This window comes from Anolis sagrei, chromosome Y (assembly GCF_037176765.1).
Source record: "Anolis sagrei isolate rAnoSag1 chromosome Y, rAnoSag1.mat, whole genome shotgun sequence".
NCBI classification, from domain to species: Eukaryota; Metazoa; Chordata; class Lepidosauria; order Squamata; family Dactyloidae; genus Anolis; species Anolis sagrei.
This window is the reverse complement of record NC_090035.1, coordinates 47160450-47183895: the sequence shown is the minus strand read 5'-3', so window position 1 is coordinate 47183895 and position 23446 is coordinate 47160450. Positions and strand designations below refer to the sequence as shown.

Below are 23446 nucleotides of genomic sequence, written 5' to 3'. Positions count from 1 at the left end.
AATATATTTTTCCAAATGTCTCAATAGAATCTCTTTTGTGGTAATTTGAATCCACTGGTTCAAGCTCTAATCTCTTCAGCAGCAGGAAAATATTTCCTTCGTCTTTTACATAGCATCACTTCAAATAGTGGAAATCCTCTTATGTTTTTTTCTCCCCCCCCCCCCAAACTCATTATTCTTTTTTTTCTTTGCTTGCTTTTCTTTTCCTTTGTATTTATGTATTTGTATTTCTCTTTTCTCAAATCTTTGTAATTTTGTATTTTTTAAAAAATTGAATAAAAATTATACCAAAAAGGCAACAAAAGTGAAGATCCTGACAGAAAAATGAGCTCTAATAATATGCCTGAAGCACAACTAGTAGAGAACCGTGGCTATGATTGATATACAGAGCAACCAATACTATGAACAGAGCAAAATGTGGACCTCCAGAGACAACCATAGGCTATTCTATCCTGGGCTTGTTGGAAGTCCAAAAACACCTGGGAGACTAAAGACTGCTCACTTCTGATACACAGTCATTTCCCAAACACAGATTGAAGAGTTCAGAGTTTTGTAGAAATGCCTGAGTTTTGGGTGGAGAATACTCGCAAGGAAAAGTTGTTATGAGCCTTCCCCAGCATCAATTACTATGCCACATCATCCACTCCCCTACCTTGCCAAGGCCTGGATCTTTGCTTTGTAGAGCTCCTCTTGCTCTAAAACCTTCTTCTTCAGACTGTCGATTTCTTGACGCAGAATTGCAGAATGCTCCATTTCACCATCAAGGAGATTTCTCAAAGAACTGAGGAAGAGAGAGCATAGCTTTGTTGACACTAATCTGGGTCATCTCATCTATACTCTCTAAGAAGAACAGGGGGAGGAATACCATAATGGAATTGAAAGCCTTGATAGGTTGCAGTCATAGAATCATAGAGTTGGAAGAGACCGCATGGGCCTCCTGTCCAACCCATTCTTCCATGCACTTTACGTGGAGTTGCCTTTGAAGATTGCCTGAAGCTTCAAGCAGTTCAATAGGCGGCAGCCAGATTGCTCACCGGAGCAGCGTATAGAGTGCACACAACTTCCTGTTATGCCAGCTATGCTGGCTGCCAGTATGCTACCAAGCAAAGTGCCTATAAAACTCTAAACAGCTCTGTCCAAACGTATCTCGCCCTATGAGCTAATTTGAGCTTTAAAATCTGCTGGGGCCCTGCTCTCAGTCCCATCCCATTTGCAGATTGGTGGGGTCGAGATACAGGGCCTTCTCGGTGGTAGCCTGTCAGCTGTGGAACTCCCTCCCCAGAGACATCAGATCGGCCTCCTCCTTCCTGGTCTTTCAGAAAAAAGTTAAATCCTGCCTGTAGAAGCAGACCATTGGTGAGTAGAAATTAAAGTGCAATAGATTCCCATGGAACCAATGTAAGAAGTAATCAGGATGATGACTTCGGAACTGGTGATATGGTTGCATGCTTTAACTGGTTTTAATTTTAATTTATATGTTTATTGATTTTAATGGTTATTGTGTTATGTATTGTTTGATTTTTGTATAATTGTGGCATTGAATATTTGCCAAAACTGGAAGCGGCTCTGAGTCCCACTCGGGGTGAGAAGGGCAGGGTAGAAATAAAGTAAATAAACAAATAAAATGCATTTACTTATGTTCAGGGCATTTCCTAGATCTGTGATGGATGTGGATATCATCACATAACAATGGGGTATGCTAAAACTCTGGATGAAATGTTTTAGAATAGTTTGCCAACTGTATGGTCCTTCAGATGTTGAACCACAATTCCCATCATTCCCATCATTGGAGATCTTGGTTAGGGCTCTGGGGAGTTGCAATACAATGGTCAAACAATTTTAACTAATTTTAGATGAATAAGTCGAACTTGCCCTGGGAGATGAGTAACTGTTCTTGAGGAACCATTTTTACTTCTTCCCTTTTGGAAAACAAAGAGCAGACTATGCCCCTTTAAGATTTAGCAGGGATTCTGTGAGACTGGTTCAGGGTCACCCAGTGCCCTTCTTACCCAACCAGGAACTTGAAATCAGGTCTTTCCAACTCCATGTCAACTGTCTTAATATGCTGCCATTCTGAATTCTTTTTTTTGGTTAGGGCTCTGGGGAGTTGCAATACAATGGTCAAACAATTTTAACTAATTTTAGATGAATAAGTCGAACTTGCCCTGGGAGATGAGTAACTGTTCTTGAGGAACCATTTTTACTTCTTCCCTTTTGGAAAACAAAGAGCAGACTATGCCCCTTTAAGATTTAGCAGGGATTCTGTGAGACTGGTTCAGGGTCACCCAGTGCCCTTCTTACCCAACCAGGAACTTGAAATCGGGTCTTTCCAACTCCATGTCAACTGTCTTAATATGCTGCCATTCTGAATTCTTTTTTTTTTTACCTGTTCTGCTCTTGCAGTTTATGTTTTCTGTTCATCATGGCTATGCTGGCTTGCCGAAGTTCAGCTGAAAAAAGCAAAAGAAAGAAAAAAGATATTCTTTTTGAGTCAACACTTAAAACTATCAAATGCCAAAGACACTTCTCTCCATGGCTTACATCAAGCATTGGATTGTGTCCAATGAACAGTCATTCTGCCCTAACATATTTAACTAAAGACTAAACACAGTTAAATTCATTTTGATACCATCTGATAATTTTCTCTACAGAACCTGAGAATCAAGAGCAGAAGATATGCTCAAGAAATATACTGAATGGGTCTCCACGGGAATCAGAGGCAAGTTGCTAAATTATTGTCCACTGCTAGCCAAAGCTTGGAAAAAGCTAGTTTTTAACCATCTCTTGAGAATGAGCTATAAAGATAAATTATTTGTCAGTACCCACCTAGCAACACACAGATTCAGGAAATTGTCTCAGATAACTGGGTAAGTGTTAGATCTTATTTTCAACTAATTTGAGAGTTTTCTTTCTATTCACAAAATATGGAATGCATCTCTCCGGTCCACATTATTTACCTACAATCTTCTGGAGGATTCTGGGAATTAAAATCCAAAGAAGAATCTTTCCCGTGCTATGCTAAGTCTCCCTACTGCTCCCATCTTGCTCTGAGATTGCTGGTGAAAAGTATTTTCACGTTGTTGCTGTTGTTGTTCTGAAATGGTTTGTGACTTACCAGAATCCTAAGGTGTCAAATTTATGCAAATGACACTCTATTACTCCTTTCCACCCAATGCCAGGGATGTTGTCCTGATCTTGTACCAGTGTGTCTGTCATCAGTGATGAACTGGATGAGAGCTAACAAGTTGAAATTAAATCCAGACAAGACAGAGGTACTCCTGGTCAGTCTGAAGGCGGACCAGGGTGCAGGGTTACAGCCTGTGTTGGATAGGGTCACACTGCCCTTGATGACACAGGCTTGCAGTCTGGGGGTGCTCCTGGACTCATTGCTGATCCTGGAACCTCAGGTATCAGTGGTAGCCAGGAGAACATTTGCACAGTTAAACCTTGTGTGCCCATACCTTGAGACGCCAGTCCTGACCATGGTAGTCCTTAGTCACATACCACTTGGATTACTGCAACACTCTCTATGTGGGGCTGCCTTTGAAGACAGTTCGGAAGCTTCAACTGGTACAGAGATCAGCAGCCAAATTACTAACTGAAGCTCCATACAGGGAGCAGACAACTTTCATATTGCGGCAGCTCCACTGGCTGTTGGTCTGCTTCCAGGCTAGATAGAAAGTACTGGTCATTATCTTTAAAGTCCTAAACAGTTCTAGCCCAGGCTCCTTGGAGGACCACATCTCCTCTTATAGACCTTCTTGGACACTGCCAACAATGGAGGAGGCCTACTCTCGGACCCACCTCTGTCTCAAGTTCAATTGGTGGGAATGAGAGAAAAAGCCTTCTCCGCAATCACCCCTCACCTCTGGAATGCCCTCCTTAAAGAGGTTAAAATGATCCCTTCACTCCTCCCCTTCAAAAAACAATTCAAAACCTATTTGTGCATTTTAGCAAATGGAGAGGAGGAGAACTAGGGAATGACAGTCAGCTACTTTGTCTTTGGTCAGATATTTCCATTGTCCTCTAGCTTTGGCAGATCGGCCTGGTGCTGTGAGGTATTATAGCAATTGCCAACCTTGAATTTTTAAATATTTCTAAAAAAAAATTAATGAACTTTCAGGAACCTGTTAAACGAAGATTCATGTTTTTATGGTTGAAATAATTTTCATATTTTTATGGTTAGATATAATTTTATTATGTAACTGTTAGTGTGATTTTAGGTTGTATTTGGTTGTTTGATGTCTATTGTTGAGATTGGGTGGTGTTAATTGTATTCTACTTTTGTGGCAAGGCATTGAATACTTACCTCTATATGTTTTTTAGTGTGCTGTAATCTACCCTGAATCCTGTAGGGAAATATGGCTGAATATAAATTATTATTATTATTATTATTATTATTATTATTATTACTATTATTATTTGAAACACAACAAGATGAGTCCACAGCAGACACTCGACTGGCTGTTGAATTGGATCACACGTCGGACACTTCCCAAGTGTCTAGGACTGTGTGATGCATTGGCGAATAATGAGTGCAGATCCCAATAAGGTCGCCTTCTGCAGCTGGCAGATGGTAATTTAGAATCATGATAGCTTGGGGTTTCTGCTGGTGTACCGCCCACCCGTCGACTCAGCAGTTTCCCTGCCTGAGCTAGCAGATATGGTCTCCAATTCGGCTTTGATCTCCCAACACTTGGTTGTGCTGGGAGGTTTTAATATCCATGCTGAGACCTCTTTGAATGGTGCAGCTCAGGACTTCATGGCCACCATGACGACCATGGGTCTTTCACCAATTATATCTGGACCCACCCACCAGGCTGGACATACACTCGACCTAGTTTTTGTGGCGGACAGTGTAAGGGTCAGAGTGGAAGAACAAAACATCCTTCCTGTGTCATGGTCTTGGGGTTCTTCCTGCCATGGAGCCTGGCGATCCTGTCGATGGCTTGGTCGATCACTATAACAGGGAGATGACAAGGGCGATAGATACAATCGCTCCCGAACGCCCCATCTCGCGTCGAGACACACCATCTCCCTGGTTCACCGAGGAGTTGGGTGTGATGAAACACACGAGAAGGGGGCTAGAGGGCATTTGGAGGAAATCTCGAGACGTGTCTGACCAAGCATGGGCTACAGCCTCTCTTAGGGCATATACCGCGGCTATACGGGTAGCCAGGGAGTATTTCACGACTGCCCGTATGGCGTCTGCAGCAAATAGATCATCGGAGCTGTTTCGGATTGTTGGGAAACTCCTTCATCCACCTGCAGTGGAGGAGACCTTAGATGACCCAACAACTTGGTGTCGCGAGTTCGCACACCATTTTGCAGGTAAAGTTGCTCAGATACGCCTTGAGCTGGACTCCAATTTCATCACAGTGCCAGGAGAGGTGATTGAGGCATCTGCTTGTCCAATTTGGTGGGATTCTTTTAGGCTTGTTCTTCCTGAGACCATGGAGGAGGTCCTTGGTGCTGTGAGGGCAACCACATCGGCTGTAGACCCCTGCCCGTCTTGGCTAATTAAATCAGCCAGGGAGGGGTTGGTTGACTGGTTTGTGTTGATCATTAATGCATCATTGGAGCAGAGGGTTTTTCCATCTAGACTAAAACAGGCTGTGGTTTGTCCACTCCTCAAAAAGGTCTCCCTTGACTCCACAGTGCTGAACAACTATAGACCAATCTCCAACCTCCCTTTTCTGGGCAAGGGGCTGGAGCGGGTCGTTGCCTCCCAGCTCCAGGGTTTTCTAGATGACATCAATTACCTGGACCAGTCACAGTCAGGTTTCAGGCCTGGCAATGGCACCGAGACAGCCTTGGTCGCCTTGATGGATGACCTCCGTAGAGAGCTTGACAGGGGGAGTGTGACCCTGTTGGTTCTCTTGGACATCTCAGCGGCTTTCAATACCATCGATCATGGTATCCTTCTGGGACGGCTCTCTGGGATGGGTCTCGGGGGCATGGTTTTGTCCTGGCTCCGATCCTTCCTGGAGGGCCGATCCCAGATGGTAAAGCTGGGAGATGCCTGCTCGGACCCATGGCCTTTGACCTGTGGGGTCCCGCAAGGCTCTATTTTATCTCCCATGCTTTTTAACATCTACATGAAACCGCTGGGAGAGGTCATCCGGAAATTTGGAGTTAGGTGCCATCTCTACGCAGATGACACACAACTCTATTATTCATTTCCACCTAATTCCAAGGAAGCCCCTCGAGTGCTGGATGAGTGCTTGGCCGCTGTGGCTGTCTGATGAGGAGGAACAAGCTGAAGATTAATCCCGACAAGACAGAGGTCCTCCTGGTCGATCAAAAACCAGATCAGGGTCTAGGGAGGCAACCTGTGCTGGACGGGGTTACACTCCCCCTAAAGTCACAGGTCCGCAGTTTGGGAGTCCTCTTGGATTCATCGCTTACGCTTGAGGCTCAGGCATTGGCGGTGGCCGGGAGGGCTTTTGCACAATTGAGACTCGTGCGCCAACTACGACCTTACCTTGTAAAGACTGATTTGGCCAGGGCGTCTTGGTTACCTCTAGATTGGACTACTGTAATGCGCTCTACGTAGGGCTGCCCTTGAAAACGGCTCGGAAATTTCAGCTAGTCCAGCGGGCGGCGACCAGGATGTTAACTGGTGCTCCTTACAGAGAGAGGTCAACCTTCCTGTTCAAGGAGCTCCATTGGCTGCCATTCATTTTCTGGTCCCAATTCAAGGTTCAGGTGCTTACCTACAAATCCCTAAACGGTTTGGGACCTGCCTACCTGCATGACCGCATCTCCGTTTACGAACCCGCACGCTACCTCCAATCATCTGGAGAGGCCCTGCTCACGATCGCACCTGCGTCGCAGGTGCCTTTGGTGGGGACGAGGGACAGGGCTTTGTCTGTGGGGGGCCCCCAACTCTGGAACTCTCTCTCCAAGGACATCAGACAAGCCCCAACGTTGGCTGTCTTTAGGAAGAGCCTGAAGACCTGGCTGTTCCAGTGTGCCTTTCCAGATTATGAAACTCCTGGCTTCAAGTCCCAAATGCACTTTGCTAGAGATTCAGGATTATCTGCACGTTACACCTACCTCCAAATACCTCTATATATTACCTGTCAAGTTCAGCACTTTTAAATTTTGTCCATTACATTTGGCCCGGCTTTTAGGTTTTAATTGCATCACGGTGTCATTGTTTTACTGTTCTATTGTTTTGCTTGATGTTTTGATGCGTCATACAGGGAGCATACCACCCCTCTGCTATGTCAGCTCCACTGGCTGCTGATCCAGTTCCGAACACAATTCAAAGTGCTGGTTTTGACCTACAAAACCCTATACGGTTCTGGCCCAGCGTATCTGTCCAAACGCATCTCCCTCTACGTCCCACCTCGGAGTTTAAGATCTTCTAGGGAGGCCCTGCTCTCAGCCCCGCCTCTATCACAAGTGAGATTAGCGGGGATGAGGAGCAGGGCCTTCTCAGTATGGCCCCTCAACTATAGAACTCACTCCCCGGGAAAATCATATCATCGACATCCCTCCTTTCCTTTAGAAGAAAATTAAAGACATGGATTTGGGACCAGGCGTTTGGGCAATCTGGCGGATAAATAAAGGACAACGACGACTGATAGGAATGGACAATGTGGAATGAAGCTATGGACTCTGAGTTGGTGAACGTTGAGAATGAGATTGGTTTTATTAACTGTGATATATATTGATTGTTTTTAACTGTTATAACTGTTAATTGCTGTCTATATAGGTTTATTTGTATTATTGTGAAGGCATCAAATTGTGCCTTTTGTACGCCGCTCTGAGTCCCCCCTCGGGGGTTGAGAAGGGCGGGGTAGAAGTACACGAAATAAATAAATAAATACATAAATATTATTTGCTTATGAGTTTATTGTGTACTAGTTTGGGGACCTGGTGCTGCCCGGGTTATTAGAGAAAGTGGGTAATGGCGGTTCTGTATGCTAAGTTTGGTCTTTATTGGTCATTGGATAACGGTTGCATTGTTTTCAGGAAGTGAGTGAAGGAACTTGAAGTCCCATCATCCATGGTCCACCCTCCTCCAAACAGCAGCAGGATATAGAGTGGGTCATGGGGGCTCTGTGTACCAAATTTGGTCTTTATCAGTCATTGGATGAGGGTGGCAGTGGTTTCAGTAAGTTAGTGAAGGTACTGCAAATCCCATCATCCAAAGTCCACCCTCCTCCAAACTGAAATAGGATGTAGATAGGGTCATGGGGGCTCTGTGTGCCAAATTTGGTCTTGATCAGTCATTGGATGGGGTTCGCAGAGGTCTCAGAATGTGAGTGAAGGTACTCAAAGTCCCATCATCCATGATCAACCCTCCTCTAAAACTACAGCAATATGTAGAGTGGGTCATGGGGGCTCTGTGTGCCAAGTTTGGTCTTGATTGGTCATTAGATGTGGATTGCAGAAGTCTTGGGGAGTGGAGCTACTTAAAGGCCCATCATCCATAGTCTGTCCTCCTCGAAAGTGCACCAGGATGTAGAATGGGTTATGGGGGCTCTGTGCCAATTTGGCCTTGATTGGTCATTGGATGAGGGTCACAGTGGTTTCAGTAAGTGAGTAAAGATACTGCAAGTCCCATCATCCATGGTCCATCCCCCTTAGGACTGCGTCAGGATGTAGAGTGGGCGATGAGTACTCTGTGTGCCAAGTTTGGGCCTGGTCTGTGATTTGTAGGGGTACAATATTCTGTGGGAAGTGAATCAGGTGAAGGTACTGCAAATCCCATCATTAGTGGCCCATCCTGTCCTGAACTGCACTGGAAGTCCCATCATCCATCATCCTTCCAAACAGCATCAGAATGTAGAGTGGGTCAAGGGGGCTCTGAGTGCCAAGTTCTTGATCGGACATTAGATGAGGGTTGCAGCAGTCTTGGGGAGCTGATGTACTTGAAGTCCCATCATCCATGGTCTGTCCTCCTCCAGGATGTAGAGTGGGTCATGGGGACTCTGTGTGCCAAGTTTGCTCTTGATCAGTCATTGGCGAGGGTCTCAGTGGTCGCAGGAAGTGAGTGAAGAGACTGAAAGTCCCATCATCCATTGTCAAATTCTTCCAAACCACACCAGGATGTAGAGTGGGTCATTCAGGCTCTCTGTGTAAATTGTGGTCCTGATCCATCATTGTTGGCAGTTGTAATGGTCTTAGGAAGGGAGTGCAGGTATTGCAAGTCCCATCGTCCATTGTGCATCCTCCTCCAAACCGCACCAGGATGTAGAGTGCATCATGGAGACTCAGTGTGCCAAGTTTGGTCTTTATCGGTAATTGGATGAGGGTTGCAGTGGTCTCAAGAACTGAGCAAAGGTACTGCAAGTCCCATAATCCATGGTCCATCCCCGGCCAAACCACACCAGGACATAAGGTGGGTCATGAGAGGTCTGTGTGCCAAGTTTGGTCCTGATCACTCATTGGATGAGGTTAACAGTGGTCTCAGAATGTGAGTGATGGTACTGCTAGTCCCAACATCCATGGTTCATCCTCCTCCAAACTGCAGTAGGATGTCGAGTGGGTCATGGGGGCTCTATGTGCCCAGTTTGGTCTGTATTGGTAATTTTCTGACCCAGCCCTGGCCTTTTCCTTTCCTCTCTTTGTCATCTCGGAATCTTGGAATTGAGGCTGGCCAGTCAGAGACCATATGCAAATTTCCTTCTCTCATGTCTCCATTTCTGTCATGAACCCTTTTCTCCACCAGGGGCTCCTGTAAAGCTGGCCAATCAGAGACCATATGCAAATAGCACCACAGTGGCAGCCAATCAGAATCTTGGAATTTTCAGGCTGGCCAATCAGAATGCTGGCACATACACCGCCACACTTTTGTCCTCCGCATACAAACTTTGACTTTTATTATATACATAGATTGTATGCGGTTAATTGTCGGCGGCCTTGGCCTTTGTAAGCCGCATTGAGTCCTTCAGGAGATTTTGCGGGGTATAAATAAGGTTAATAATAAAATAATAATAATAATTTTGTCAGTGCCAATTGTGTTTAAGTACAAGCCAAGGTCTTTAGGCACTGCACCCAATGTGCTAATCCCCACTGGAACCACCTTGTGCCAGAGTCTTTGCAGTTCGATGTTTAGATACTCATATTGTGTCAGCTTTTCCTGTTGTTTCTCTGCAACCCTGCTGTCACCTGGGATTGCGACATCGATGATGCATACTTTGTTTTTTAACACAATTGTGAGGTCAGGAATGTTGTGCTTCAGAACTCTGTCTGTCTGAATTCGGAAGTCCCAGAGGAGTTTGGCGTGTTCATTCGCTGTAACTTTTTCCGGCTTGTGATCCCACCAGTTGCGGCTTGTGATCCCACCAGGCAGATGGTATTTGTGGCACAAGTTCCAATGAATCATCTGAGCAACAGCGTTATGCCTCTGCTTGTAGTCTGTCTGCACAATCTTCTTGCAGCAGCTGAGGGTGTGATCTATTGTTTCATCTGCTTCCTAGCAGAGTCTACATTTGGGATCTGTTGTCGACTTTTCAATTTTGGCTTTGATGGCATTGGTTCGAATGGCTTGTTCTTGGGCTGCCAGAATCAGGCCCTCCGTCTCCTTTTTCAGAGTTCCATTTGTGAGCCACAGCCATGTTTTTCTTTGTCAATTTGGCTCTCAATTTTTCCCAGGAACTGTCCATGGAGAGAGAGCCTTCTTTTGCCAGTTTTCTCTTCTGTTCTGGATTGTGTTTTTACAGTATTCACTCTTTGTCTTTTGCACTTTAAGCAGTTTACTACTATTGACTTCCCTTAATGTTGGTTCTTAACTGCCTTTCACATAATCTGCCAGCGCAGGTTTCTCTTCTTCTACTGTTTGTTTCACTTGCAGAAGCCCTCTGCCTCCTGATTTTCTGAGCAGGTAATATCTGTCGACATCACTACGCGGGTGTAATGAATAGTAGATTGTCATCTGTTTTCTTGTTTTTCTGTCCAGATCATCCAGCCCTGCTTGTGTCCAGTTCACAATCCCAGCAATGTATCTAATGACGGGGATGGCCCAGGTGTTGAAAGCCTTGATTGTATTTCCGCCATTAAATTTGCTCTTCGAAACCTTTCTGACTCTTTAGATATATTCTTTGCTCACCACATTTTTCACTTGCCCATACTTGATATTGCCCAACTGTAGTATGCCCAGATATTTATATGCTTCAGGCGGATTGCACTTTATGGTTTGTCCATTTGGCATCTCTATGCCCTCGCTTTGTGTAATTTTCCCTTTCTTTAATGCCACTGTGGCATATTTGTCTAGGCCAAACTCCATACTGATGTCAGTGCTGAAGATTCTGACCGTATTGGTCAGTGACTGGATTTGTTTCTGATTTTCCGTGAAGCTTTAGATCATATTATTATTATTATTATTATTATTATTATTATTATTATTGTTATTATTATTGTTATTATTAGATAATATTATTATTAGAAAATATTAGATATTATTATTATTATTATTATTATTATTATTATTATTATTATTAGGTGAAGCTATTATGTGCAGAAAGGGTTGGCCTTTACCTTCCTCAACATCCAAACTACTAAACCTGGGATCCTCAAACTTTTTAAATGGAGGGCCAGGTCACAGTCCCTTAAACTGTTGGAGGGCCAGATTATAATTTGAAAAAAACATGAATGAATTCCTATGCACATTGCACATATCTTATTTGTAGTGCAAAAAATCAATACAATAATTAAAATGAAGAACAATTTTAACAAATATAAACGTATTAGTCTTTCAATGGGAAGTGTGGGCCTGTTTTTGGCTGATGAGATAAGATTGTTGTTTTTGTTGTGTGCTTTCAAGTAGTTTCAGACTTAGGTTGCCCCTTAGCAAGGGCCAGATAAATGACCTTGGAGGGCCGTATCTGGCCTCGGGCCTTAGTTTGAGGACCCCTGTACTCTACTATGCTCCATTTTCATATACAGCCATGTAATGGAAATGGAGTGAGCACACAGGTTGCCCATTCTATCACTTCTAGGTTAGAAGCTAAATGGCACACCTGGGGCCCTTCCACACAGCCCTATAGCCCAGAATATCAAGGCAGAAAATTCCACATTATCTGAGTGTGGACTCAGATAATCCAGTTCAAAGCAGATAATATGGGAAGAATTAAAACCATGTAACAGTGATCTTACCAAATTGTTCACAAAGCATTGCAAAGTCTCCACTGAACAGATTCTTTCAACTAAATCACATCCTGTTATTAAAATGGGGCCATTTTATCTTAATAAACAAAACAAAGAAGCTGTTGTGCTTCTGAAGAACTGAAGTTCTCTAAGATGCATTAAAAATTGCATCGAAATGTGGAGGGAAGAGATGCTTTCAAGAGTTGACATGAAAAGGAACGAGTAGAACAAAGTTTGCTTCTAACCTACATATGTCACAACCATCTTCAAAAACACTACTGTTAAAAACCACCTGTTGCCATGGGTCTCACAGTTTTTCTTGTTATAGTGTACTCATATTTTACACCTGCTACACATTTGCAGAGTTTGGTTGCTATGTAACATACTGGTAGCCTCGCTTTTAAAAGCCATTCTCAAGCAATTAAAGGGTGAAAGTTGTCCATTAAAAAGCAATACTTGCAAAAATGTTAGACTCACACAGTTTCCTCTACAGATTTCCATTAACGATGTAAACCATTTCATTCTGGAGGACATCAAACCAGATCTGTATGCTTGGGCACATATTAGCAGAACCAATTTGCAGAGTTCATAACATCATCCAAGATTTCACTTTGTTGAAGACCCCGCTGGCCCTCCTCTCTATCTTTACATGCTTTGACAGTATGGATGGGTGCTTACTCTTTAAAGTACTCAGGGAAATGGACTTTGGACTTAGTTTACAGTTCTCCAACACATTCACAAACATACAAAAGCAACTGTGCTAGTTAATACCAGAGACTTAGATCTTTTTAAAACTATTGGTATCTCTTCTTTTTTCCTCTAACAATTGAGCCTCTAGCAAATCTAAGCTGGGACATCTCTGGCATAACTGGCTTGGCTATGCATGGACACGATCATAACACTGCCTCATTTGCAGACAATTTCTCTTTTTTATTAATAATTTTTATTGTGGTTTTTAGCAGTAATTTTTTTTAAAAAAAAAAGGAAGAAAAGAAAGACTTTAAGAAAAAGAGAAAAAAATAAAAAATAGAAAAAAATAAAAATAAATAAATTAGTGTTGTTCTTCCCAGTCTTCATCTTTGTGGTTGTTTACTGTTCCTTCTAATTTAATTATCAATTTGCTCCTCTTCCACCTGTTGTTTTGGAATGGTCTGTTATTGTTCTTTTTCTTACTATTATTGTTGTTATCTACCAGCAGATGTTCTTTATATCTTCAAATTAATTTAATCTCTTTCATGTAATATAACTAATGTCCAATCCGTTGTTTTTAAGTATCTGCCTTGTGTTTTTGATACTAAAAAGGTCAATTTGTCAATACTCATAATATCCAGTATTTTGGCTATCCATAGATCTGCAGAGGGTATTACCTTCTGTTTCCACATTCTTGCATACATGATCCTCACCGCCATCATCAGGTGATAAAATATTTTGTCTTTATTTATGTCCCAACCTATATTAATCATTCCTAATACAAAGTGTTCGATTTTAACTGAATTTTTGTCTTTAAATTTTTTTGGCAAGCTTCATGAATCTCTTTCCAATAGCACTTCGCCCTTTCACAGGACCACCACATATGTAAAAAATTCCCCTCCTGTTGCCCACATTTCCAACAGTTATTACTCATGTGTTTATTAAATTTAGATAATTTTTAGGTGTTATGTCCCATTTCTCTAACAAGCCACCCAAAAACATACCTTATTTCAAAAACTATCAGTTTTGGCCTATATTCTGCTTGCCAGGTTAACTTTAACAAATCCTCCATGATTGAGAAAAGCAGTGAAGCAAAGTCCCTCCATTTTGTGCCTGTAAAGAATTTATGCAATATGCCATGCTATTATGAGTATCTATGAGAGTTGTTGACAAGAAAGGAAATGTTTTTGCTACATGTTGGACCGTTTGTGGTGGGCTACATCCTGAAGGCGTTTAGGCTGAAAGAAATGTTTGCCTAACCCCACAACGTCCATAGGGGGAAAGGAACTTCTTGGTGATAAACAACTCAGCTATATTAACCCCAGAGCAGGAGGGCTCGGGGCGTGACAGCCTTGCCTTGACACTGTGCCTAGTGTCATTCTGTTCACCTATTCTACTGCAGTACAATAAAGGTGTTTGCTTTTAAACTCATTTGGGCTACGAGCGTGAATTCCAAAGTGGCTTAGCAAGATCCCGGTTGGTAAGTTTGAGGAGAGCGGCTTGTCATTCTAGCCGTTCCTGCTTCATTTCCCTAGTTCCCTGACCAGGAAATCAGAATGCTAAGTTTCTGCTGTGACTTCTCCTCATAGCTGCTCTTCGGAGTTGAGAGCAGACATTGCCCCTTCCGGGGTGCAGCAAACGGTTTGCACCGAGAGCGGCTGCGACTATAGAGACCGGCGGTTCCCTTGTGGCACCCTGGCAGGGTGAGCGCTCCCTCTTCTAAAGCGAGAGTTCCGAGGCAACCACCATCTGGGAGGCGGCCGCTGCTGGAACCTGGACAAAGCCTAGACCAGGCAAGTAGAATTTCTTGGTGTACATTATTTGGGCTTTACGGGTGCCTGTGGGAGGAGTGCCGGGGAGTCCGAAAGTGTATGCCTTGTTAGTGTGTGTGGGGATCCAGGTTTCCAGGAGACCCTTGGGGTGGACAAGGAAAAGTCATAAATCCCCAAGGGAGGGAATAGAGCTCTAGGATTGGCTGGTAAGGGTGTTTGGGATTAGTCATGAGAGGAGGAGGATCAAAAGGGCCCAAAACTCCCCTCCAATGCATGTTGGACAACTTTAAACAATTTAAGACATACACCCAAGGAGAAGGTTTAAAGAAATCTAAGTTACGTAACCTATGTAAACTGGATTGAACTCAGTACCCCCTCTCCCGTCCGTGCCCCCCCCCCAGGGAACGTATGATCGGAAGCTAGTCATAGAGGCAAAGAGATACGCGGCTAAAGTTCACTCAGATCAGTTTAAGTATCTTGCTGCCTGGGATTCAGTTTTGGAAAAACAGCCTGGGTGGTTGGAGGAGTGCAAATGTATGTATGCTAATACGGGAAGAGTTAGGGCACCCCAAGGAAGAACAATGGAAAAGAAAGGCCTCTACCCCAACTCCGGGAATCCGGCAGACGAGCCCCTGCTGGCTCCGCCATATACCCCCGCCCTCTATCCCCCACTCCCACCACAAGTTGGTTTAGGTGCGGTTGGAGGAGCTGGATCCGTTATGGCCCCACCCTTGCAGGAGCCAGAGGTGGACTCCAACCTCGAGCCGTACCTACCCCCGAGAGAGGAATTTGAGCAAATGACCCCGGAGAAGCAAAATCGAAGTTACTAGGGCAAGGAAGAAGGCAATGGAGGCAGAGCGGCAAAGAAGGAGGGATGTTTTATGTGCGGAGGAACAGCGGGAGGCTGAGGCCCTGTGCCCCATGAGGGAGGTGCCCCAGCTTGTCCCTGCACCGCATGGGGAGGATGGGACCCCAAAGTCTGAAACTCGAATGGTGTATCAGCATGTGCCATTCACTAGCTCGGATCTTTTGAACTGGAAGGCGTCCCAACCTTCCTGGACGGAAGATCCAAGGGGAATGGCAAGTTTGGTAGAGGGTATAGTTCAGACATACAACCCCAATTGGGTGGATTTGAAACAATTGATGGAAATGTTGTTGACGGCTGAGGAGTGTTGTTGACTCAAGTAGGAAAGCAGGAGGCTTTGAAAGAGCATGCACGCACAAACAGTCCAGATGCAGCCGATGTGTACCAGGAAGCGGTGTTCCCAGTAGGGAGAGATCCCCGCTGGGACCCAAATGTACCCGCAAATAAGGATTCTTTTAAGTTATAACAGCAGTTGATTGTTCGTGCTTTGAGGCAGGGGTCCCCACGGATCCCTAATGTGAGAAAGATTTATAAGATGGAACAAGGGAAGGATGAGAGCCCAGCAGCATTTTTGGAAAGATTGAGGGAAGCTTTTGTGAAGTATTCTCCATATAACATGGAAGACCAGGACAATAAGGCTGAAGGGAAAGTAGTGTTGAAAAGTGCCTTTATTAGTCAGTGTGAGCCAGACATTCGGAGAAAATTTCAGAAAAGCCCTGGGTTGGTATACATGACTTTGGAAAGGGTAATGGAAGTGGCAAGTCAAGTGTACATGTCCCGAGAAGTGATGCAGGCCAAGAGGAAGCGAAGGTGTGCCGCAGGGCAAAGTTAGTGGCGGCAGTGTTCCAAGGAGATCAAACAAAGGGATCTGGAGGGCCAGGATGGAGAGGAAAGGGACAAGGGAAAGGGGGAAAGGCCCAGGGAGGTCGCAGACCCCCTCTGGGGCTGAATGAATGCGCTAGATGTCATCAGCAAGGGCATTGGAAAAATGAGTGTAAAATGAACGTTGTGGAGAGACAGGAAAAAGGGGTGCAAGGAGGAAATTGGAGGAGACGAGGATGGGGCTGAGGCCGCGGGGCTGGGAGGCAGCCCCGTTGGCGTCCGGTGGTGGCTGGGTTGGCTGCCAGGAAGGATTTGGACTTGCCGCCATCCGGGAGGAGGGGGACGAGTGGCAGGACATTGAACAATAGGACAGACCGGCTCCGAGGCCCTAGGGGAGCCATGGGATGGTTCGGCTTGGTCCTGGGGAGCCTTTGGTCTGTGCAAAAATTGGAAACCAACCTGTTGAGTTCATGCTCGACTCTGGGGCCTCAAAATCAGTGGTAAACACGGCGGTGTCCCACCAGACTAGGGAAAATGTAAATATAGTAGGGGCTACGGGTAAGCGGAAGGCCTGCCCCTTGTTGGCGGAAAGGGAATGTGTGTTGGGAGGACATAGGGTGCGGCATAGATTCATTTATATGCCTGAATGCCCAGTGCCTCTCCTGGGAAGATGTTTTGTGTAAAATGAGAGCAGCATTGCTTTTTGAAAAAGATGGTTCACTGTTGGCAGGATTTAGAGAAGGTCAAGCTGGACAGAAATTAGATAAATGTCTAAAGGTGGCTTTGGAATTACCGGTGGAGGAGGAATGGAGGCTCTACTCAGTATTAGAGGAAAGAACTGACTGGGAGGCCTTCGGGGTCCCAGGAGGGAGGGCTGAAGATAACCCTCCGGGTTTGGCAAAAGATGTTCCCCCAGTAATAATTAAATTAAAGCCCCTCGCAAATCTGGTGACAATCCATCAATACCGCCTCCCTCGGGCGGTGGTGGTTGGAATTGCGGCCTATTTGGAGAGGTTGGAAAAATATGGCATTCCAGTCCCTTGCCAGGCCCCATGGAACACACCCCTTTTGCCAATCAAAAAGCCGGATGGGTCCTACCACCCGGTGCAAGACTTGGTTAATAAGTTAGTGGCACCCCTCCACCCAGTAATCCCAAACCCTTACACTCTGCTTAGTCTGATTCACAACACCGATGGTTCACTGTTCTGGACCTCAAGGATGCATTCTTTTGCATCCAGTTTGCCAGGGAAAGCCAGGAGATATTTGCGTTTCAACGGGAAGACCCAGAGACAGGGTGCAAAGGAGAGGTGGCGTGATCTAGATTGCCACAGGGGTTTTGCAACTCACCAACGAGTTTAGGGAAAGCCTTAGTCCAAGATCTATTGCCCTTAGGAAAAAATGACAAGGAATGGACTATCGTATAGTACGTGGATGACATACTTTTAGGGACGGACTCTAGAGAGCAGTGTTTGGAAGGAACGCAGACCTTGTTGTAGTTTCTGGCTGAAAAGGGTTATAGAGTCTCCAAGAGAAAGGCTCAGTTGGTACAGCAAGAAGTTAAATACTTGGGATTTCGGTTGACTCAAGGTCTTCGAAGGTTGGAGGTAGAGCGGAAAGAAGCTATCAGTTCCATTCCCACTCCTCAGACAAAAAACAGATTAAGGAATTCTTGGGGGCGGCGGGGTTTTGTTGCATATGGGTGCCATGAGGCCACAAAAGGAAAACCAGGGGACCCCTTGGTTTGGGGCCCAGAGCAACAGAGTGTGTTTGAGGATCTTAAAAAGGCATTGATGTCAGCTCCTGCGCTGGGGTTACTGGATTTAGAAAAGACCTTTTTTTCTTATATGTGGGAGAAAGAAAAAGGTGTGGCTGTTGGAGTGTTGACCCAGCTGGTGGGGAGTTGGCCCCGACCAGTGGCTTACTTGTCAAAACAGCTGGACAATGTAGCTTGCGGATTCCCCCCATGCTTGAGAGCTGTGGCGGCTGCTGCAGTTTTAGTAGAAGAAGCAAACAAGCTGACCTTGGGACAGCCCATCATCCTAAAGTGTCCTCATGCTGTAATAACCTTAATGGAACACAGGGGACACCACTGGTTTACAAGTAGTCGAATGTTAAAATATGAGAGCATATTAGTAGATAATCCCCAAGTCACATTGTCTGTGTGTGCCACTTTGAACCCTGCCACTCTCTTGTCTGTAGAAGAAGGGATCTTGATGCAACACAATTGTTTAGAGGTGATGGATGACGTCTATTCGAATAGGCCAGATCTCAAAGATGTCCCCTTTCAGGCTCCGGAATGGGTTCTCTTTACAGATGGCAGCAGCGTGGTGATTGCAGGGAAACGAAAGGCAGGATACGCTGTGGCGAGAGGAGATGGGAGGACCCTGGAGGCAAAGGGATTGCCTCCCAGGACCTCCGCCCAAAAGGCCGAGCTGATTGCTCTCACGAGGGCCTTACAATTGGCAAAGGGAAAGAATGTCAACATTTATACGGATTCTAAATATGCTTTCACTACCCTGCATGCCCACAGTGCCATCTACAAGGAAAGGGGTTTGTTGACTTCAGCAGGACAACAGATTAAAAATGCCAGTGAAATCTTGCGGTATGGGTTTCAAAAGAGGTAGCAGTGATGCACTGTAAAGGTCATCATATGGTGATGACCAGGTAGCCCAGGGAAATCGGTTGGCTGATCAGAAAGCTAGGGAAGCAGCTGAGAATAACACACCAGAGGAAACAGTGTTGCAATTAGATATTACACCAGTAATAGAAACCATGTCTTACTCCAAGGAGGAGGAGTGGGCCTTGGCTGAAGGGGCTGAGTGGAAAGATGGAATTCTATTGTTACCCAATAAAAAGATATTTGTTCCCAAAGCACTGGGATGGGAGTTGGTAAAGGAGGTTCATAGGCAGACCCACTTAGGAGCAGCGAGCATGGCAACGCTACTTGAGAGACAATTGTGGGTGGACAGATTGCACGCACTAGCGAGGGCTGCCGAGCTGAGGTGTGTGATCTGTGCCAAAAACAATCCTCGGGCGGGACCCTTGCTTTCCCCAGGAGTGCAACATTTGGGGAAAATGCCTTTCGAGTCTTTAACTGTTGATTTTATGGAGATGCCGAAGTTCCAACAGTTCAGCTACATGCTAGTAATGGTCTGTACCTATTCAGGGTGGGTGGAAGCTTACCCCACTACCACTGAAAAGGCAGTAGAAGTCAATAGGACATTACTGAGAGATGTTGTCCCACGGTATGGGATATCCTTACATATTGGAAGTGATAATGGCCCAGCCTTTGTTCACCAGGTTATAAAACGCCTAGCTCAGTTGTTAGGAACCACTTGGAAACTACACTGTGCATACAGGCCCCAGGAAAGGTTGAAAGAATGAATAGAACCCTGAAAGGAACCTTGTCAAAATTATGCCAAGAGACTGGGATGTCATAGTTCAGGTGTAGCCAATGGCTTTGTTAAAGATTCGATGTACACCTACCAAAGTTCTAGGCCTGTCACCATTTGAATTGATGTATGGAAGACCCCCTTTAAAAGTTAAGCCATTGCGAGGAGATATCAAAGAATTGGGAAAACAGGAACTGTTAAAAGAGGTCCAGGCTTTGGGGATGGTTTTAAACAAAAAACACAATTACACTGGAATGTTGCGGTATCCCTTCCTGTTGCACTCTGCGTTGCACTCTTTCTCACCAGGGGACCAGGTGTGGCTGAAAGATTGGAGGTATGACCCACTGGGACCGAAGTGGAAGGGCCCACTGCAGGTGCTGTTGACGACCCCCACTGCCATGAAGTTAGAAGGTGTCAAACCGTGGGTGCACTATACTCATGTTAAAAAGGACCACACCACCAAGGACTCAGACTTTTGGCAGGTGAATCTAAATCCGGACAATCCACTAAAATTCACTCTCAACAAAATCGAGGGACAGGCTAAGGGCTGCCCTAAAGAGGAGGGAGATCTAGCTACCTAGAGCTCCTCTCCCTGGGATCAAGTGACCATGCACCGCCCTGAAAGGAAGGAGGGTAATTTCTGAGAGTTACCCCAAAGACCCAAGGGACATTGGGGTTTGGGAGTGGGGATTGTGGTTTGTCTATAGATTATATATTAACTTCATCACCACTGCAAACACTTAGAGATGGAATATATATATTGTCTGATATTGCTGACTACAGTCTCCCTAAAAGAGACCCAAGGGGGATGGGAACAAAATATATCCCATCGATTAATTACTGATATTGTGAATGAAACCGAGGTTACCGATTGCTGGGTCTGTGCCCACGGCCCTCGTTCGCAATATGAGGGATGGTCCATGATGGTGGGAACATTGCTAGATTTAGATGGTTGGAAACGATACAGGCCATGGACCTATGAGATGGAGGAAGGGCTAAGACTCAGCTCAATTCATGTTGGTGCAAAGGAGCCCATGCCTGCGGCCCCTGTGTGTATCACCCGTGATAAGGCAGATATCCAAAAAGGGGATCATAAAAACTTTCCCCAAGCCTTACCATTGGATCTTGGTATCTACCCCCATTGTGACATCACAATCCGAGAAACAGTTTGTGGTCAGTCAATGTGGTCGGCCAGTTACCGTAAAGAATTTATGCAATATGCCATGCTATTATGAGTTACCGTCAATTACGGTAACCTCTTAATGAAAGTAGAAGAGCCACAACGGGAGGATAGATCCCAGAGAGTGAGGAGGGAGGTTCAGGAAATACCATGAGACATTGAGAGGCTTCCCCCTCCTCGCCCTGCTCAGGCCGGCAACATCCCAAAAGGATCTGCATCACGCAAAGCTGCAGCAGGGATGGCGCCAGCAGGGGCAATACGAGCGGCAGCTCCTCCACGCCACCCTGATGCGGGTCACTCTCAAGACAACCTCCCATTAGAACAACCAATTCCAGGAGAACCAAAACCCGGTTTCCTTGTAGATAACCATGCCCTGGGAGGCCTGCCTCCAGGTTTCTATTGGATATGTGGGCGATGGGGTAGAAAGGTGTTACCCCCTCTATGGACAGGTACTTGTACCATCGGGACCTTAGCCCCAAATAATATAGAAATCTACCCGAGGCAGCCCCAAGAGGCCTGGACACAGAACATGAGAGACATGATGAGAAATATGGATATGATCCCGATAACACTTACCTTAGTAAAGGAGCCGGATTTGGAGCCATCATGTTCCCATGGGTGGGAGTAGGCCTAAGCTCTCCAAACCGAAATTGATTCATTGGCAGGGGTCCTGGTGCAGCATAAGCTGGCCCTGGACTATCTGTTATCAGCTGAAGGTGGATTGTGTGTGTGGCTCAATGTGACCTGTTGCCACTACGTCAATGAATCAGGAGAGATTGAATCCGATGTCAAAAAGATCAATAACACAGTCTCAACCATAAGGGCTGGATACTCCCCAAAAGGAGCGGGCTGGTTCAACTGGCTAACTTGGCTTCCTAACTTTCAATGGTTAAAAGATATAGTTGTCATTGCTTTTATTGTTCTGCTTTTGCTGTTCTTTATGATGATGATATTGCCATGCTTAATATCTTGCTTAAGAAACATGATCGAGAAGGTGGTAGATGCTACTAACACCAAAGATAGACAGAGACATGCCATCATGTACATAAAATTGGAAAAGCTAAATGAGACCCTCAAACAAGACGAATTTTAAATTGGAGATTGTAACTAAGAAGGTCTTTCTTAGTTCCAAAAGAAAAACGGGGGAATGAGAGAAGCAGTGAACCAAAGTCCCTCCATTTTGTGCCTGTCTATTTCAAAGGTGTCAGAAAGGCATATTTCTAACTTCTAATTAAGATGCAGCCTGCCTCTTGAGGCAAGTGTCACAGTAGCTTGTTCCGAGAAACAGTTAGTGATCAGTCGATGTGGTCGGCCAGTTACCGTAAAGAATTTATGCAATATGCCATGCTATTATGAGTGTCTATGAGAGTTGTTGACAAGAAAGGAAATGTTTTTGCTACATGTTGAACCGTTTGTGGTGGGCTACATCCTGAAGATGTTTACGCTGAAAGAAATGTTTGCCTAACCCCACAACGTCCAAGGGGAAAAGAGGAACTTCTTGGTGATAAACAACTCGGCTATATTAACCCCAGAGCCGGAGGGCTTGGGGCGCGACAGCCTTGCCTTGACACTGTGCCTAGTGTCATTCTGTCCACCTATTCTACTGCAGTACAATAAAGGTGTTTGCTTTCAAACTCATTTGGGCTACGAGCATGAATTTCCAAGTGGCCTAGCAAGATCCCGGTTGGTAAGTTTGAGGAGAGCAGCTTGTTGTTCTAGCAGTTCCTGCTTCATGATGTGTTTAGATGTAAGCACACAAAATGACAATCTATAACCAATTTAAAGCTCTGTTTGTTTGGTTTCACCTACTTAGAGAATTGTAACAACTAAAGACCTTCATCAACTCAACCCACACACTTACAATCAAATCACCTCCCTCAGGAATGGTACAAAAATGAAATCCTAGTACCTAAAACTCTCGCTCTTTAGTCACATAGTCCCAGTCAACATTTTGTAATCATCAGAGATTTTTTCGTATTTCAAAATATCCCTCTTGCCTCTTCTCCATCCAGATCCAAACACTGAGAAAAGATGATCGATCCATCCATTTTCAAAAAGAAAGATCACTTGAACACACTACCTCTACACAGCATTGTCAGTATGTTATGGTTTCAGATATAAAATTACTTATAGTTTAAATTGCATCGTTTCAGAAATGCATGGGTTAAAACAATAGAGAAGTGTAGAACTGGTATACTGTCACTTTTGGAGTTTCCTGTGCAAACCAGAAAAGAAGCTTGCAATGTGCTTCATGCAGTGTGCTGAGATGTGAATTGATGTGATCGGAAATTGTAGTGTATATATTTTGTAAATAAAGGTAAAGTGCTGCTTTCGTTGAAAGCTGAATTGACGAGTCTGGTGTTTTTCCAACTTCCTGCCTTCAAGAAGAACTTGTAAGATCAAATCAGCTGAGATAAGAACAGTGATTTATCTCAACTTTTCCTAATAAACATCTGCTTTGCCTCACCAATGCTTAACTTAGGGAAGATGGAGCAGAGGATGCAGCAGGCAAAATGCAGCACAGAGCAGGAATATCTGTGTAATCCAAATGAAATCAAGTTTCCAGGGTCAGATGAATTACATACAAATGTACTAAAAGAACTGGCAGAAGTAATTTCAGAAC

The 23446-nt window shown here is 44.8% G+C and overlaps 1 pseudogene; it reads right to left on the bottom strand.

Moving 5' to 3' along the window:
- Positions 1-23446, bottom strand: part of LOC137095617 (sorting nexin-29-like) — a 177057-nt pseudogene that overhangs the window by 106861 nt on the left and 46750 nt on the right.